Source organism: Oncorhynchus clarkii, chromosome 20, assembly GCF_045791955.1.
Source record: "Oncorhynchus clarkii lewisi isolate Uvic-CL-2024 chromosome 20, UVic_Ocla_1.0, whole genome shotgun sequence".
Lineage (NCBI taxonomy): Eukaryota > Metazoa > Chordata > Actinopteri > Salmoniformes > Salmonidae > Oncorhynchus > Oncorhynchus clarkii.
In genome coordinates, this window is record NC_092166.1 from 45424008 (window position 1) to 45441636 (window position 17629).

The 17629-nt window shown below is 41.8% G+C and overlaps 1 protein-coding gene across 1 annotated transcript in view; it reads left to right on the forward strand.

The window, feature by feature from the left end:
- Nucleotides 1–1197: 1197 nt before the first annotated feature.
- The window catches only part of LOC139376418 (thyroid hormone receptor alpha-B-like), a 190962-nt gene continuing 174530 nt past the window's right edge, over nucleotides 1198–17629 (forward strand). The window contains exon 1 of the mRNA XM_071118995.1: nucleotides 1198–1462. The gene's annotated coding sequence lies outside the window, so the exon portion shown is untranslated. The remainder of the gene's footprint in view (nucleotides 1463–17629) is intronic.

Consider the following 17629-nt stretch of genomic DNA (forward strand, 5'->3'; position numbering starts at 1 on the left):
GGATACCAAACTGCTGTAAGCTATAGAATACATTGAAGGTCAGTGGTGGAAAAACAACCCACTTGTCATACTTCAGTAAAAGTAAAGATACCTTCATAGAAAATGACTCAAGTAAAAGTCACCCAGTAAAATACTGCTTGAGAGAAAGTCTAAAAGTAGTTGCTTTTAAATTTAATTAAGTATCAAAGGTAAATGCAATTGCTAAAATATACTTAAGTATCAAAAGTTAAAGTAAAAGTATAAATCATATTAAAAATCTTATATTAAGCAAACCAGACAGCTTTATTTTCTAGTTAAAAAAAAAGAAAGTATAGTCAGGGGCACACTCCATCACTCAGACATCTTTACAAACAAAGCATGTGTGTTTAGTGAGTCCGCCAGATCAGAGGCAGTAAGGATGACCAGTGATGTTCTCTTGATAAGTGAGTGAATTTGACAATTTTCCTGTCCTGCTAAGCATTCAACATGTAACAGTACTTTAGGGTGTCAGGGAAAATGTATGGAGTAAAAAGTACATTATTTTCTTTAGGAATGTAGTGAAGTAAAAGTAAAAGTTGGCAAAAATATAGATAGTAAAGTAAAGTACAGATACCTCAAAAAACACAAGTAGCACTTTTAAAGTATTTTTCCTAAGTACTTTACACCACTGTTGAAGGTCTAACATAATAATCATAAGCATAGCCTATAGTAAGAATTGTTGTATTCATGTTTTCCTCTCGTATGCTTAATGTATTATAGTGTATTTAATTGTATGTTTGGAAAATGTTATGTTGTATTATAGAGAAAAAGCTCCTGATCCTCAACTCACCTCATCTTCAGGTAACACAAGATAGAGGTCTTTCTAATTCCGAAGGGAGGAGGTGGAGCGCATCTTCAGCAGACCTTTATAAGGACGAGGATAACCCGCCGCGCCAGATACGTGTGGATGCTAAGAGATGCTCAACATCTCAGAAACTGTATTCATTTCTATTCAGTCTGATGGCCTCATATTCAAAACAAGTATTGCTCTTTTTTTATTGTCGTTTTTATCAAAGAAGGCAGATGTGTTTGTAATTTACAGTGGTATTCCTGTAGAGAGCGGTAGATAGTTTTCTAAAAAATGGTTTTATGCTCACCCCATACTGTATACATAAGCGGAGGGAAGAGAAATCCTAGCAGTTCTCTTGATTCAATTTCACTGTCGAAACGATACTGGAGCACTTTTTTTGCACATACCTAAAGGAAAATCCCAAATAACGAGCACCTAGCGACTTTGTTTAAGTGCAATAGAGGAACTGCACGAGACAGTTTGCCCGTACACGGTGCGTTGCGGAGGGATTTAGAAATAAAAACCCAGTGTTGTGCAGTTGCATTCCCTACCACTTCACTTGCGCTGGATATGGGGAGGCTTTGACTTTTTTCATCCCAGTTTCTGTCTCAAAACAACCGTATTCTCGTCTAAATCTGCTGAAGAACCTGACGGGTGAGTCTCATTGACACATACTTGCTTCCAAACGTGTACTACCCACCTTGCATGTTGCATTTGTGCGTATTCATCTGTCCAAGCTAGCCACTGTAGCTGCATGGTTTGACAGATAAGCAGCACCATGTAGGCTACAGTATAGCTTCAGTTTGGCCTCCTAAAGTTTGGTTGCTAAAATATAATCCGCCGCAATTAGGCTCCTGTTGTTGTTAGTGTTTTCATTGTGGATGCAGTTGTGTCAGTGCAGATAGTCAGTGTGCAATGTGTTCAGATAGTCCATTGAAGGGCCTAATTTGGATTTATGATACTGCACACAAGCACGCGCACACACACACACACACACACACACATACACACGCGCGCGTATGTGCGCCTTTGTCTATTAGTGTGTAAGCTATGTGGTGTGTATTTTTGTGTAGGAGGTTCAAATATTATTTTGGCATAAAATTAGACAGTAAATGTCATATTGTTCAAAGCTGTTGTGGGTATGTTTGCAACACATTTGCAGAAAATACTTGAGATAACTTATATTGACTCTGACAACTTCCAAGGGTTACAGTACAAATGTCACATCACATTTGCTATGATACTGCTGAATGAAAGTGATAATTATAGGCCTATAACAACATTAATATTGATACGATAATACCATTTTCCTTCTGACTCTCATAGTGCATAATAATACAATATTGTCCTGAAAAATATAATGGGACACATGACAGTTATGCACAGCCATATCATTTAGCCTTGTTTAGGAAATTCACGAGTTACTGTGTAATATTAATAGCTTGGTACAATGTTACTTACTATTCTATTGTAATAAATGTGTTGTTCGTCTTTTTTCTCCGCCCTGTCAAACAGTAATGACCCTTAAATGTTCTTGAAAGGAATTTCTCCTCTATCTTCCCATAGCACTTTTACATCTGTCATACTATGGACCCATATTTCAATTCTGACAGCTATATTACAATGGCTCAGGTTTCCATATTCAAAGCACATTCAGCGCACGTCCTCTCTCTGCGTAGAATGTTGAAGTTCTTGATCTTCACAGACTTCAATTACCGATGGAAGGCTTTTTTGTTTTTGTGCTGATTCAAATTGACAACTCGAAGATAGAATGCCCTTTCTTTTGACATTGTCAGTATGCAAGCAAGATGACCTCCCAAGTCGTTTTTCTCGGGGATAGCCTACTGATAACTGTTTTCATTCGTGAGGAAGATATTTTGTTCCTAGCTTCACGATAAAGTCTAATACAGCGAGCCCTTGGCTTTCATCCAGATTTCCACCTATACAGTACATTAATCATTACCTACTTGTTTAAAAAAAACGTGTTCTTTGCCTCTGTTGATTATTAGCCTTGGTCAAATCAGACATTACACCATAAACATTTTTCTGAAAGCATACTCTTACAAATAAACCCAATTGTGAGCTTTGGAAAGCATCTGTAATCACATTTTAGCACTTGTGTACAGTAACTCAGCCTCCTACATTTTGAGTTCCATCACAAACAAATGAATGCACTAATGTCTACAATACATGGTCTATTACATGTGTATTAGTGCATACTGTTTATGTTTGGCATGGGGGAATATCAGTAAGCATAAGGAATGAATAAGAGAGAAGGAGGAGTGGAGCAGTCATTCCGTAGCCCTATGTGACCTGCTCCCCTCTGTGTGTGTGTGTGTGTATTTGAGATGGCTGGCAGGCTGGCCCTCTTCAGGGGTGCTGAGGTGACCTTCTTCAGCCTCTCCCAGCTTATTTTTGTCTACAGTACTGTATATGTCTCTGTCTCTCTCTCTTTTGGTTTCTCTCTCTCTGTTTCTCTGTTTCTCTGTCTCTCTCTCTTTTGGTTTCTCTCTCTCTGTCTCTCTGTCTCTCTGTCTCTCTCTCTTTTGGTTTCTCTCTCTCTGTCTCTCTGTCTCTCTCTCTGTATGGGGCAGTGGTGCTGAAAGCTTAGAAAAGGTTCAGTTATATAAGCAGGCTATGCAGTGCAGCCGATGTCCTGATCTGAATCCACTGTATTATGATGTAAGAGAGAGCAGAAAAGAGCAGAGCAGAGGAGCCTAGAGAGAGGCAGGGGCATGCTGGGTAGTCAAACATGTCGAACCCTTTCCTGAACACTCTAGGGCTTGACTGAGAGTGGACAATAGGGCCAGACTGGAATTCAACCAGATTTTCATTAGTGTCTTACTTATACAATATTGACAGAGACTGGACAATGTACTGTCTATGAGAATGATGTATTTGGTTCCAATGTTCTTAGCGTTGACAGTGAATGGTTTTAATGTTGGCTGACTTGACTTGAATACAGTGCAGCAGAGTAAGTCATACAACACATGCCCCCGAAGCACTCTTGCGCAATTGTCTCTGCTCATGTCTATGATTAATTCGATTATATCACCCCATATGCCATGCGCTCACAGGTTGCTCTCACAGTCTCCGTTCAGAAAAGCGCAGGCAGTAAAGCACACAATGCCATCAGCTGATCTGCATGTTTTTGCTCTGCTGGGAACATTGACAGTATTTGGGGCACGTTGTCTTTTTTAATGTCAAGACAACATTCTAAGCTGGATAAACCTATATCAAAGTCCATTTGATTGTTGGCTTGAGATGAAGGGAGAAATGGTCCCATAGATGTGAGCGGATAACATTTCTGATCGTTTGACTGGTTATTGTTTTTTTTAAATTTAAATTTAACGAGGCTAGTCAGTTAAGAATAACAAATTCTTATTTACAATGAAGGCCTACCCCAGCCAAACCCTAATCCGGACGACGCTGGGCCAATTGTGCGCCGCCTTAGAGGACTCCCAATCACGGCCGGTTGTGATACAGCCTGGAATCAAACTTGATTGGTTTATTCGGTTCCCCAATAGCTTTTCTTCCTGGGTTCCACAAAAAAAACACAAAACGTGACAGGTAACAAAACACGGATACACTGATAGACAAGAAGAGTTTCACAAACTTAAAATACAACAATATACAAACAATAGTTAGCATTGTCTGTCCTGACAATCAGTGCCTTCAGAAAGTATTCATACACCTTGACTTATTCCACATTTTGTTGTGCTACAGCTAGGGCTAGGCGGTAATCTGTATTTGAATATATACCGGTATTGATGCACAGACCGGTTTGGGTTTTGACTTTACATTCTATAATGGTATTTGAATGTTTGGTTTGTTAAATGTGATATGCCGCGTGTAACGTCGATTTTTATCGTTTACACCGCTACTTTCCCTCGCTCTCTCTCCATGCCACTTTCCACACAGACGTAGCTCCGCCCCCTGTCACTCAAGGAGCACATTTATTGCTGCTTGACCACAAGACACTTGCGTTCAGTCTGCATGGTCAATGCACCACATGCAACATGTTGTTTCCATTTTGCTTCTTAATATAAATCCACAAGCACTCTATAATTACACTATTACAGCTAGTTTGTCTTTTCTTAGCAAGTTTTAGCTAAATTGTTTTAGCCGCTAATGCTAATCGCTAGTAAGCTGACTAGCTAGCCTGATACCAGTGTGGGTGTAGGCCTAAATCAGCACTTGTTTGTGCAACAATATCTTCTAAATCAAAGAGGAATAGGTGAAGCATTGGCTACATGAAGAAACATTTAATGTAGCCAAAGATTACAGGGTCTAAGACTGTTCCCGACTAAAAAAAAAATCATGGTCGACCGAGAGTCATCTGTTCTTTCGACCAGTCAATTGATCAATTTTTTTTGGCCATATATAGACACATCCTATGTGTTTTAATCAAATCAACTATATGCACTGAGGTTGTCTAATGCTTTAAGGGCACTGTTTGATTAAATAATTAAGACACAAATGATTAGAGGGAGTCAGACCGCAATTGATTTGACTGTGAGGGGCTGGGCTCAGACTTGCTGTGCTGTGTTAAAGAAATGACAGCAAGTGACTGTGACTCGCACCCATTGTCTCTCTCTCCTCCCTGATGCAGCAATGACCACAGAACATTAACAGTGTTTATCATGCTGTCCGTGTTGCTGAAGATGCAACATAATTGCAGCCAATTCTGACTGAAAAGTTCTGTTACCGAAATCCCTCATTTGTTTAGGAAAAACATTCCCTATTCCCTCAACCCCTGCTCTCTTTACGTGACAGATGGTTTGGGATGAGTTGGACCGCAGAATGAAGGAAAAGCAGCCAACAAGTGCTCAGCATATGTGGGAACTCCTTCACGACTGTTGGAAAAGCATTCCAAGAGTGTTCAAAGCTCTCAAGGCGAAGGGTGGCTACTTTGAATATAAAATATATTTTGTTTAACAAGTTTGGTTACTACATGATTCCGTATGTGTTATTTCATAGTTTTGATGTGTTATTATTCTACAATGTAGTAAAAATAAAGAAAAACCCTTGTATGTGTTTGTGTGTCCAAGTTTTAACTGGTACTGTATGTAATAGTGAATTGATAGACACTAACAATCAAAAGGAAAACAATTTACACAATGAAGTTTTTTAAAATGTATTTATTTTAATTTAACCTTTATTTAACTAGGCATGGCAGTTAGGAACAAATTCTTATTTACCCCGGCCAGACCCTAACCCGGACGACACTGGGCCAATTGTGCGCCGCCCTATGGGACTCCCAATCACAGACGGTTGTGATACAGCCTGGAATCAAACCAGGGTCTGTAGTGACTCCTCTAGCACTGAGACGCAGTGCCTTACACCGCTGCGCCACTCGAGAGCCCAAAAGGAGACATTGAATGTGCACAAATTGGCGGGAAAGAGCACATTCCGGAGCGAGACGCTCCTAAGCGTCTAAGCCAGACTCCCCTACTAAACTCAAGATTTTTAATTATACCCAAGACACATGATCTTCACACATACTGTAAGGAATACTCACAAATGGTTTCAGGTTCCAAGCAGTAGCAATTTATGGAAAACCATTGCAATTACACTTATTTCAACATTTTCTCAAATTGCTTGGCGTGCCTACACCTGCATTGCTTGCTGTTTGGGGTTTTAGGCAGGGTTTCTGTACAGCACTTTGAGATATCAGCTGATGTAAGAAGATCTTTATAAATATATTTGATTTGATTTGAAGGCAAATACCCTCGCGGAATGTGTGCCTTACTTTGGAGATGCCTGTCTTATAATGATGGACTGTACCATCCCAGGACAGCTTGACAACAAAAAATCTCAGTCGACCAACAGCCTATTGACCAAACAATCAACCAGACGACTAAATGGGGTCAATGAAAAAGCTAATTAGCTACCACATGTTCTTGTCAAGCCGTCAACAGAGTAGCTAGCAAGCAACAAGATATGACAAATAACAGTCTAAAAACTACTTGAGGACCAGTAAATCAGATTTGACCGTTCAGACACAAGTCACATTGGAAGGAATCAGATTTGTATTTGACTTCAAATAATCTACGAAGGTGGCTTGAAATATCCAATTCCATGTGCTTTTTGGCTGTTAAGACTGCAGGAAAAATAACAGATTTGAATCGTATATGCATTATTTATGTGAACAAGGCTTAAGTTGCTCTGACATTCCTCCCCTCTGTGGCCATGTTAGCATCTTCACAATGAAATGACCCTGAGGAAGGTGGAAATGTGTTGGTCAGATGGCTTTTGTCTTGTACAACATAATGATGGATTCTAAAGGGTTAACCAGGAGTGCTATGTTAAAGTATTTCTTAATTACCCAAGAAGAGGACTTGCATCCAAATAGCACCCCTTCTACCTCACAATAAGCATAATTAGCATTTTCTCCATCTAGCAACTTGTCTGTTGCCTTTCTCCTTGGATGCAGTGATTGATACAGGGCCCCAAACATTTTCATCCCACATACAATGAACCTCATTGTAGGTACCTGTTACAATACACCTGCAGTGTGGTGTACCTGTTAACATCTCAGCGTGAACGTGAGTGAACTGGCGGTTGAATTCCTTTATGGTGACGTCCATACAGTACAAACAAAGCTTTGACAGGCCTCTTTTAGCCTGTGCAGAGTGCAACGCAGCCCCACACTACTGAGGAGCATACCTTCGTTGAACATCACAGAGTTGATCAGTGCTTGCTGCGATGGCGGTCGCGTGTCTCGCTGTCTTCGAGATAACACACGACCACAGACCACCCCACTCACACATAAACACACCACCACCAGCAAACCATCTGCGTTTTGCTTTCAAAGCCAAACGTGGCTTTCCAAAGGTCACTCAACGCCTCGCTCCAGCCAAGCCGAGCTAAGCCTCCTCTCTTCATTTCCTAGCAGGCAGGGTCCCTATAGCTCTTCTGTTTCTGCTCCTCTTTATTCGCTTGCTTCTCCTCGGCCCGGAGTTTCCATGCAGACGGCTGCCAGAGAGCGCCCTCCTCCCCTCTTCCTTCTTCCTCCCTCTCCTGGTATAATCATGACTGCGAGACTCTCACGAGCCCTCTCCCCCTCTTTCTCTCTCTCTCTCTCTCTCTCTCTGTGTGCCTTTTTCTGCAGCCAACCTCAGCTCACAGGGGGAAAATAATTACACATAAAACATCCTTTTATTGGACGGGGAGAGTTGAGAGGCTGTTTTACACAGCTACACCTTTCTATTATGAACAGCAGTCATGCGGCTCTGGTCCTGGCTCTGGTCCTGGCCCTGGCTCTGGTCCTGGTCCTGGCCCTGGCCCTGGCTCTGGCTCTGGCTCTGGCTCTGGCTCTGGCTCTGGCTCTGGCTCTGGCTCTGGCTCTGGTTCTGGCTCTGGCCCTGGCCCTGGCTCTGGCTCTGGCTCTGGCCCTGGCCCTGGCCCTGGCCCTGGCTCTGGCCCTGGCCCTGGCCCTGGCTCTGGCCCTGGTTCTGGCTCTGGTCCTGGCTCTGACTATGACTGCTTGCTCCCACCAGCTCCACAGCCCCTTTCATGAGCAGGAAGCCTTGGTGTGCGGCACGGGCGCTTTATTTTTTTGCCAGGGCGGTGGCTTTACGAGTGGGAGTCCAACTTACACTGGCTGGCACGAGCCTAGTAGCCACTCTGTTTATGTTCACGCACCGGGAGAGAAATGAAGTTGCGACAGATTTGCCGGAGATGTCACGGGCAAGAGTGGGGAAGATCATAAAGTTGGTTGGTTGACTGACTGGCGTAGCATAATGCAGTATAAAAAATGTCTCCTGAGTACAACTAGTTTAGTCTACCCAGAATATCAACATCATAATTAAAGACACCGGTAGTAGTGTAATCTTTACTATCTTTTCAAGGAATGTCTTCCTGTTCCCATCCAAATGTGTTGTGTATTTTCATAATTTGAATGATGATATTATTATGGGTTTTCTCACTAATCAGCAAATACTGAAACAAAAGTGCAAAGATCAATGCCGACTCTAGTAACTCTAGGTCCTTATAAAATGGGATGATTAGAATGTTGTCAGTGGACCAAGTTCTTTGCCATGACTAATCAGCTATTGCAGTTTCCTGCTCCTGGGGACCCAAATGACTGCAACTTTTTTTGTTTGTTGCCCTAGTACTACACCCGATTCCAATAATCAACTCATCATCAAACCAGTGATTAGTGGAATGAGGTGTGTAGTGCTAGAGTGAAAACAAATATGTCCACCCCTTTGGGTCCCCAGGACCATGATTAGGGATCCCCGAGCCTTTGGGTCCCCAGGACCATGATTAGGGATCCCCGAGCCTTTGGGTCCCCAGGACCATAATTAGGGATCCCCGAGCCTTTGGGTCCCCAGGACCATAATTAGGGATCCCCGAGCCTTTGGGTCCCCAGGACCATAATTAGGGATCCCCGAGCCTTTGGGTCCCCAGGACCATAATTAGGGGTCCCCGAGCCTTTGTATCTTGCAGTTTGTAAATCGGTCATCGTTGCATTACTGTATCAAAGGTGCTTGAATGAATAGTGAATTGCTAATTTTTTTTTATTACCATCCATCAGCTTTGTATTGTACCTCCTGAATTGTACTGTACGTTTTAAATCTTTTTCTTCTTCTCACCCAGTATTTTAACTTTGTCAACAAACACTTACTCAGTTAGCATTCTTAGTCTGCATTTTGCCTTATAAGATTAATCAAACTGCAGTAAACCGGGTAGGAATCGACGAAGTAGCACCACCGTTTACATAAGATGACCACGATCTTAGCTCTCCATTACTTAAAGAACTCCCAATCAGGGTGGGAAAAATAATGGGTGGCTATGGCGAAGAAACACTAGCTTTTTATTGCCCAGTTTTTTTTTCTATTCTTTCGTGCTTCAGGAAATTCGCATGGACTTATTCCAGGGGCACTCCCTCCACCTCTTGATAATTTCCCTTTTATTGCACCTTTTGATTTTAAGGCCACTTCTTACACTAGGGTCCTATTTTTGTAACGCTAAATGGCTGCACAGACAAGGCCAAATAAGAACTCCTTGTTGCAGAGTCGGCCCTTAAAATTGAAACATGCAGCTTTTCATTAAAGCCAATTACAAACATGGAGTGAATGGACCTAGGGATAATGTGTGCATACAAAAGGTAGTTACACCCCCCTCCCCCATCCCAATCGCATCCCGCCCGAAGAACTAAGGGATCAAACTAAATAAACATACATGGGGAAAAAAAGAAGGAAATAAAAATAAAAACTCAATATATCACAAAATGAACACCTTTCTAATGTTGAGTTGCACCCCCTTTTCCCCTCAGAACAGCCTCGGGACATGGACTCTACAAGGTGTCGAAAGCATTCCACAGGGATGCTTGGCCCATGTTGACTCCAATGCTTCCCACGGTTGTGTCAAGTTGGACCATTTTTGATACACGCAGGAAACTGTTGTGTGAAAGACCCAGCAGCATTATAGTTCTTGACACACTCAAACCAGTGAGCCTGGCACCTACTACCATACCCCATTCAAAGGCACTTAAATATTTAGTCTTTAACCTGTCTCTTCCCCTTCATCTACACTGATTGAAGTGGAACCCACAAACACCAGGGTTGTGGGGTTGATTCCCACGGGGGACCAGTACAACAACATGCACTCACTACTGAAAGTCGCTCTGGATAAGAGCATCTGCTAAAATGTGTAATGTCATAGAAAGAGCAGGTGTTCCTAATGTTTGTATGTCAGGTGAGGGATGATAAACCCTTTTGTATAAAATCCCCCCATTTTAGGGCAACAAATTCACTTATGTTTGTATTGATGAAGTATTTGGGCCCATATTCATAGCACGCAATGACGACATTAAGCTTGTGACTCTATGCATTTGCCGTTTGTTTTGGTTGTGTTTCAAATGGATGATATTACAAAGGTGAGACAATAGGGCTTGAAATGACTGCAATATTTCTAAATATAGTAACAATCAAATTATAAACGACTTGCTATAAGATTTCACCTTTCTTATAACGGTCAAATAAATGTGATCATACTTAGCGATAGTACAATATTGGCACCGTTTCATATAACTAAGGGCAGACTTCTCTGCCAAACGTCCACTGAGCGACGCAGACACCATTCAAATATGTGCAGACTCGTTAAAACTTCAGCTTTAAGTACAAAGTCATATCTGTGACCAATAGATAGTGGTCTGGTTTAAATGCTATGAGAATTATTTTTGTATTTTTTTCCTGTTGATCCATCCATTGAGAACATCACAGCGAGATGGAACTGCTATTGTTGCATCCGCCAGACTTTCGTTCCATATGCAAGCACAGCCACGAGGTTCACAGGCACAGGAAATCGCTCCTTTGTCTGGATAGGCCAGAAAATGTCACGTGTCGCTCCCTATTCAAATATACGATTTCCTGTGTCTGTGATCCTCACAGCAGGGTTCGATACTGCGACCAAAACAGTCGCATTTGCCAATGTTTGACTTGGCAGTGTGACACACATTTTGTATTGGTTGCAAGGGTGTCTGTGCCATTTTTTAAAAACCTGGTCACGTTCGTTTCTGGTCCACAATTTGCTTCTTTTTTATGATCCTGATTTATTTAAATAGGCTGTCTGTGTGTGTCAGAGGTCGACATACACTACATAGCCAAAAGTATGTGGACACCTTCTCGTTGAACAGCTCATTCCAAAATCACAGGCATTAACATGGCGTTGGTACCCCCTTTGCTGCTATAACAGACTCCACTCTTCTGGGAAGGCTTTCCACTACATGTTGGAACATTTCTAAGGGGCCCTGCTTCCATTCAGCCACAAGCATATTAGTGAGGTTGGACACTGATGTTGGGTAATTAGGCCTGGCTCTTAGTTGGCGTTCCAATTCATCCCAAAGGTCTTCGATGGGGTTTAGGTCAGGGCTTTGTGCAGGCCATTCAAGTTCTTCCACACCAATCAAAACAAACCATTTCTGTATGGACCTCGCTTTGTACATGGGGACATGTTGAAACATGAAAGGGCCTTCCCCAAACTTGCCACAAAGTTGGAAGCACAGAATCGTCTAGAATGTCATTGTGTGGTTAATGCTGTATGGTTAAGGTTTCCCTTCACTGGGGGCCTAGCCCAAACCATGAAATACAGCCCCAGACTATTATTCCTCTTCCACCAAACTTTACAGTTGTCACTATGCATTGGGGCAGGTACCGTTCTCTCTGGCATCCTCCAAACCCAGATTCGTCCATTGGACTGCCAGATTGTGAAGCGTGATTCATCACTCCAGAGAACGCGTTGCCACTGCCATTGTTGCTCCGGGAAATTTCCACTTCACAATAAAAGCACTTGCAGTCGACCGGGACAGCTCTAGCAGGGCAGAAATTTGACGAATTGACTTGTTGGAAAGGTGGCATCCAATGACGGTGCCAAGTTGAAAGTCACTGAGCTCTTCAGTACGGCCATTCTACTGCCAATGTTTGTCTGTAGAGATTGCATGGCTTTGTGCTCGATTTTATACACCTGTCTGGCTGAAATAGCCGAATCCACTAAATTAGTAGGGGTGTACGGGCAGAGAGTGTGTAGCTCTCAAACAGCTGGTTGTTGCGTGGAGCGAAGACTGACAGCGGTAGAAGCATGAAAGTGTAGGAAAGATTTTCCAAGTTATGATATCGACCAGTAGGCCTAAATGCTAAAACAAGAATGGATAAATCTTGGTTCAATATTTGCAATGCACAGTTCAGTCATCGTGGAATTAGCCTACCTTGAAAATCAGACATTTCCTCTAGGCTCCTTGGTAGCCGATTTAGAAGTTATACTTCTCCCCCCAAAATATTCTGTGATTTCATTTCTGATCAGCTTTTATGGGAGATGTGGGCTTTACGTTGGTCTTCCATACAAAGCGTTCCATTACAAAGGGAACCCAGATTTTGGTCACTTTCTCATTTTAAAACATGATACAGTAACCCCTCGATAACTTTTCAACATCTCAAATGGCAAGACTGACTAGCTACCACATAGACAGACATCTTAAAGTGGTAATGCATACTTTTTGCATACATTTTGGGGGGATTTTTTTCTATAGGCTATTACAACAATTACATCTGAAATGTAGGTCCTTGAACATTACGATTAAGTGCTTTAAAAAGTGCTTGAAAGTCCTTGAATTTAACTTGCCAATGTCTGTATGAACCTTGTATAGGCTGCTTGCACAGCCTTCAAATGAAAGATGCCACTTTGTGTTGCCGTTAGCGATGTTAATGATAGCCTAACCGGCTTCCAGTAGATGGAAAGGCAATTAAAAGGTAACTACAAAGTAGCCTATGCAACCTAGCAGAATCATGATTATTTGCATCAATCCCGCAGCCATTTGTTTTGAAAACTCCATCACAAGTGCACTACAGAAACACCACTAGCTAAACACAACTATCTGGCTGGTGAGCACCATAATTTAAAAAATCTTACATTTCTCAGATTTTTCCAAGACCTCAACAATTGTCCCCTGATGTGGTTTAAGCATTGTTGTGGACATAGAAAATCCAGTCTTGTTGTTTTTCTATAAGAAAAAGTGGGATTTTGAGAGTGCAAACATGAAAAAACTTCTACCCGTTTTTATTTTTTGGGTCGTGGTTATGGTTTTGTATCAAGTATGATTATTTTTTAAATTGCCCTCTAGAGGATTTTGCACTTCATTTTAACATTTTCTTTTCTTTGCTGTTACAGTAAATCTATCCAAATGGACGTAAGAACAAGGGCACACACATTCATTAGCCTGGCTCTGTATGGAATGCAGGCACATTATGGGACACAAACCAGGTCATTATCAATTATTTAAGAATATATATATAAAAATAAATTGGTATGGCCAAATCATGTGCTGGTGCCACTAACTGAAAAAGTTTGTAGCACCAGTGCCACCAGTGGAAAAAGTTAGTGTTGAACCCTGCCTCACAGCTGCGCTTGCAATAGTGCATATGAATCAAGACAACCAGCGCTTTAGGGAGTATAAAGCAATTGATGTTGAGCCATTCACTTAACATCTTATGAGGATCTTGAAATGAACAAAGTCTATCATCCCCGTAGATATCACCCAGTACATGAATTCCCCTATCCTTCCATTGAGGAAAACGTATTGGTCGATGACCAAGTAAAAGATCTGAGTTGTTAAAAATAGGGGACCCCCCCCGCGTGCCATTTATGTTAGATATTAAAGGATTTTTCTGCAGTGCGCCAGGTAGTAACCAGCTGTGGAACCAAAACGTAGCTTCAATTGTTTGATGGAAATATTCGAAAATAGGAGATCTTGGAATCGCCAAGGGTGCACCAAACCTTCCTCCAAATCACGCCATGACACGGTAGAAGAAGAATCAAACCAAGTGACTAGAGGGCGTAAGCTAAAAGACCGGTAATATAATAAAACATTCGGAAGAGGAAAACCTCCATCTTTGTATTGTTGAGAATTTTATACGCAGGTGTTTGCCTTTCCAAATGAACTTGGAGATAACTGAGGTTAAGAGATAACTGAGATAACTGAATCCCACAGGGGATTTTGTCAACATTGAGCTGACAAAATGAACACATTCATTTTACTAATAGCAATGCGAGCTCGAAGGGAATTTGGAAAGCTAGACCATATGTCTAGATGACAAGTAACCTAATCGATTGTGTCTGTGTAGTTTCTCTTAGCAATAACATTTAAGGTGGGAAGGATTTCAACACCAAGATATTTGAAATTCTGAACTACTGAGATAAAGGGATAAAACCAGGGAGACTGGTCGACTTGCAGCCTCATTGAGTGGCAATAGAGTGGATTTCAGACAATTGATCTTCAAATCTGGTAAAAAGTTTTAATGCCTTGTTAAGCTTTTAGTACACTGGGTAATGACAGCCTGCCTCCTTTTGACTGCCACTACACAGCTTACTGGAAGCTGCTTCAGTTGGAGAGCGCTCCAGTTTTTGGGTCACATTTCTGGCTCTCTCCCTCAGTCCCACGTCGGGTTTCCCCAGGGGCGATGAACAGAGAGATGTGTATAAGATATTCATTTGGCCACAGAGAGAGTAACTGAAAGTGCTGATGTTGTCCCTCCATCACTTTTTTTTTTTTTAACAGGACATGACCCTTTGCCCAGTGGGCCTCAATCCCATTCCCAAATGTTCCTGCATCATCGTATTGTTCAGCTGCACATGATTACACTCCAACTAAGTTATATGTAACAGTTATCCATGCCTGTGACACAGATTTTGTTTTGATCCCCCCCTCAAGATTCTGAGATCTGATAGGTCGTCTGAATATATTGATCATTTTGACCATGACGTTCACCGACAGCAAGACTCATTCATCTCACCGGAGAAAGCACCCGAGCAAGCGATACAGCGCCCCTCTGCCTGAGTATTTGTAGCCCATGTATCTGATGCTGTTTGGCCAAAATGAATATGACATGTCATACTCTTTTTGGCTAGACAGCATCAGACACATGGGCTACAGCTACAAAGACAGAGGGGCGCTGTTTGCCTCGCTTGGATGATTTCTCTGGTGAAATAGATTTAGCCTCTTGCGAATTGAAGGAACGTTAACTGTTTTATTGTAAACATCTGTGGGGAAGCCTGGCTTCCCTTGGCATTCATGAATACAAACAAGCCAAGCGCGTTTTACACACAGAAGGTCCTGTTAAAAAAATTGAGACCCCTGAATGTCACTGTATAATTCACACTCTGGATGGCCTTTTCAAGTGAATTTACTGCTGTATGCTAATATCCTTATATAAAATACTGACCTTTAATGCAAACACTGTAACACGACTTTTGAAATTGATTTATGATATATTTGAACAGGGAAGCCAAACCTAAAAGTTGACGCCTTTACCGCATTGAACCATTCTAATTATATATTTTGAAAAAATCCACCTTGCATCGATTTAGGTTCAAAATGTTATGGTACCCCTAAACTGGGTCTGTGCCCCACTTTGGCTGCCCTATTCAAAATGTCCTGGACACGCCACTGCCTGTGGTGAAATGACCTTGTAAACCACAGTAATTAGTTGAACACCTACAGTAATTGATCACTACCACTGATATTATTATCATATGAGTATTGATACTAATTAATGCAACACATGAACAGAACATGATACAGTAATGTACTGTACAAGATGCAGATCATTTACAGTGATCTATTGTAGTCAAATGAAGAAAACACAGTGAGGTCCTCCATGTACAGTATGCAGAGAATGTGCAACCAATTTACTCTGTGTTAATTATGTTGATGGATAGATAGATGAGGGATGGATAGCAGGGCTGGGTCTGGGTTGCCAGCCAAGGTAAGATTCTGTAATGAGGGTTGCAGGAGATCTCTCCCATGCTGGAAACCCAACCGCTAAAGGCTCTCCACTACACAAAAACGTAACCCCCTTCCTTCCTTCCCTCTCTGCCCCTCTAGTCCTGGCACACCTGTTCCTTCATGCATGAGGTAGCTTGGCCATTAGAAGGCATCTTGATTTTCTGTTGTGGGACTGTGTGTGTGTGTGTGTGTGTGTGTGTGTGTGTGTGCGTGCGTGTCGGGAGAGAGTGGTAGTTTAAGGTGACTTGATAAAGGCAACATTGCAATTTATTTGGGTTGTGGTGTGTGTGTGTGTGTGTGTGTGTGTGTGTGCGTGCGTGTCGGGAGAGAGTGGTAGTTTAAGGTGACTTGATAAAGGCAACATTGCAATTTATTTGGGTTGTGGTGTGTGTGTGTGTGTGTGTGTGTGTGTGTGTGTGTGTGTGTGTGCGCGCGTCGGGAGAGAGTGGTAGTTTAAGGTGACTTGATAAAGGCAACATTGCAATTTATTTGGGTTGTGGTGTGTGTGTGTGTGTGTGTGCGTGTGTGTGTGTGTGTGTGTGTGTCGGTTGAATTCTCATTGTATCCTCATGGGTGAGTGGATGCATTAAAACAATTAACAAAGCGAGTCACACTATTTTATTAAATGTGTGATTAATACACATTTACATTTCCTGTGCAGATATAGAGCACATATAATTTGCATACCATTAGTGGTGATTGTTGTTAGCTAATATACCATTACCAACAAGTAAAAAAGTCAACGGCCATGTCTTTGACTGTGACACACAATAACTGTTGACTAAAATGTACTTTTTTAATACATTCAGATTTTTTACCAGACAAAATATTTTTTTTTATGATAAAATTAAGAAGTAATGTGGTATATTGTTTTATTTTTTATTTTATTTTTTGTGTGCTGAGGCTTTTAACCAAAATATCACAGATGAGACGAAATGTTTCACTTGCCCCTTTAAGGGCGGGAGGTTGCCTTGGTAACGCGACTCCAGTCACGTTTGTGCCTATAGATAGTCTGACAAGTACCTGCGTTGTTTCTCTTCCCTTTTAGTTGAAACGCAAACATTGAAGAACAACCTAGCTTGTGAAAAAAAGACTATGCAAATAGCCAAGAAATACAACTACAAAGTCTCACTTCAGTAGACTTTAGTTTCAAGTAAATTAGATCTACTTTTATGCCTGTGCGCAGCGCTTCGAAAAATTAATCTGCCACTCTTGTCTTCAAGCGCTCACAGCCCCCAGCCATGTAGTGCTGCAGCGCGAGGCAGAAATACTTTGAAAACAGCTACTGCAGCATTTATTTTGCTATACATGTGATCATACTGGACCTTTTTATTCCCAAATGCGACTGAAATGCTTGCACTGTGGAGCAGTGACCACCCGCATTTGGCGGGTGTTAATTTTAGGCCCTGGTGCTGTGTCATTGCATGAAAAAGACCTCTGTACAACACCAATAAGTTATTTACAACCCAATTAAGGCACAACAACTTGCGCTACCAGTTTCGAGCAATGTAGGGCATGCATGCACCGGAATCATC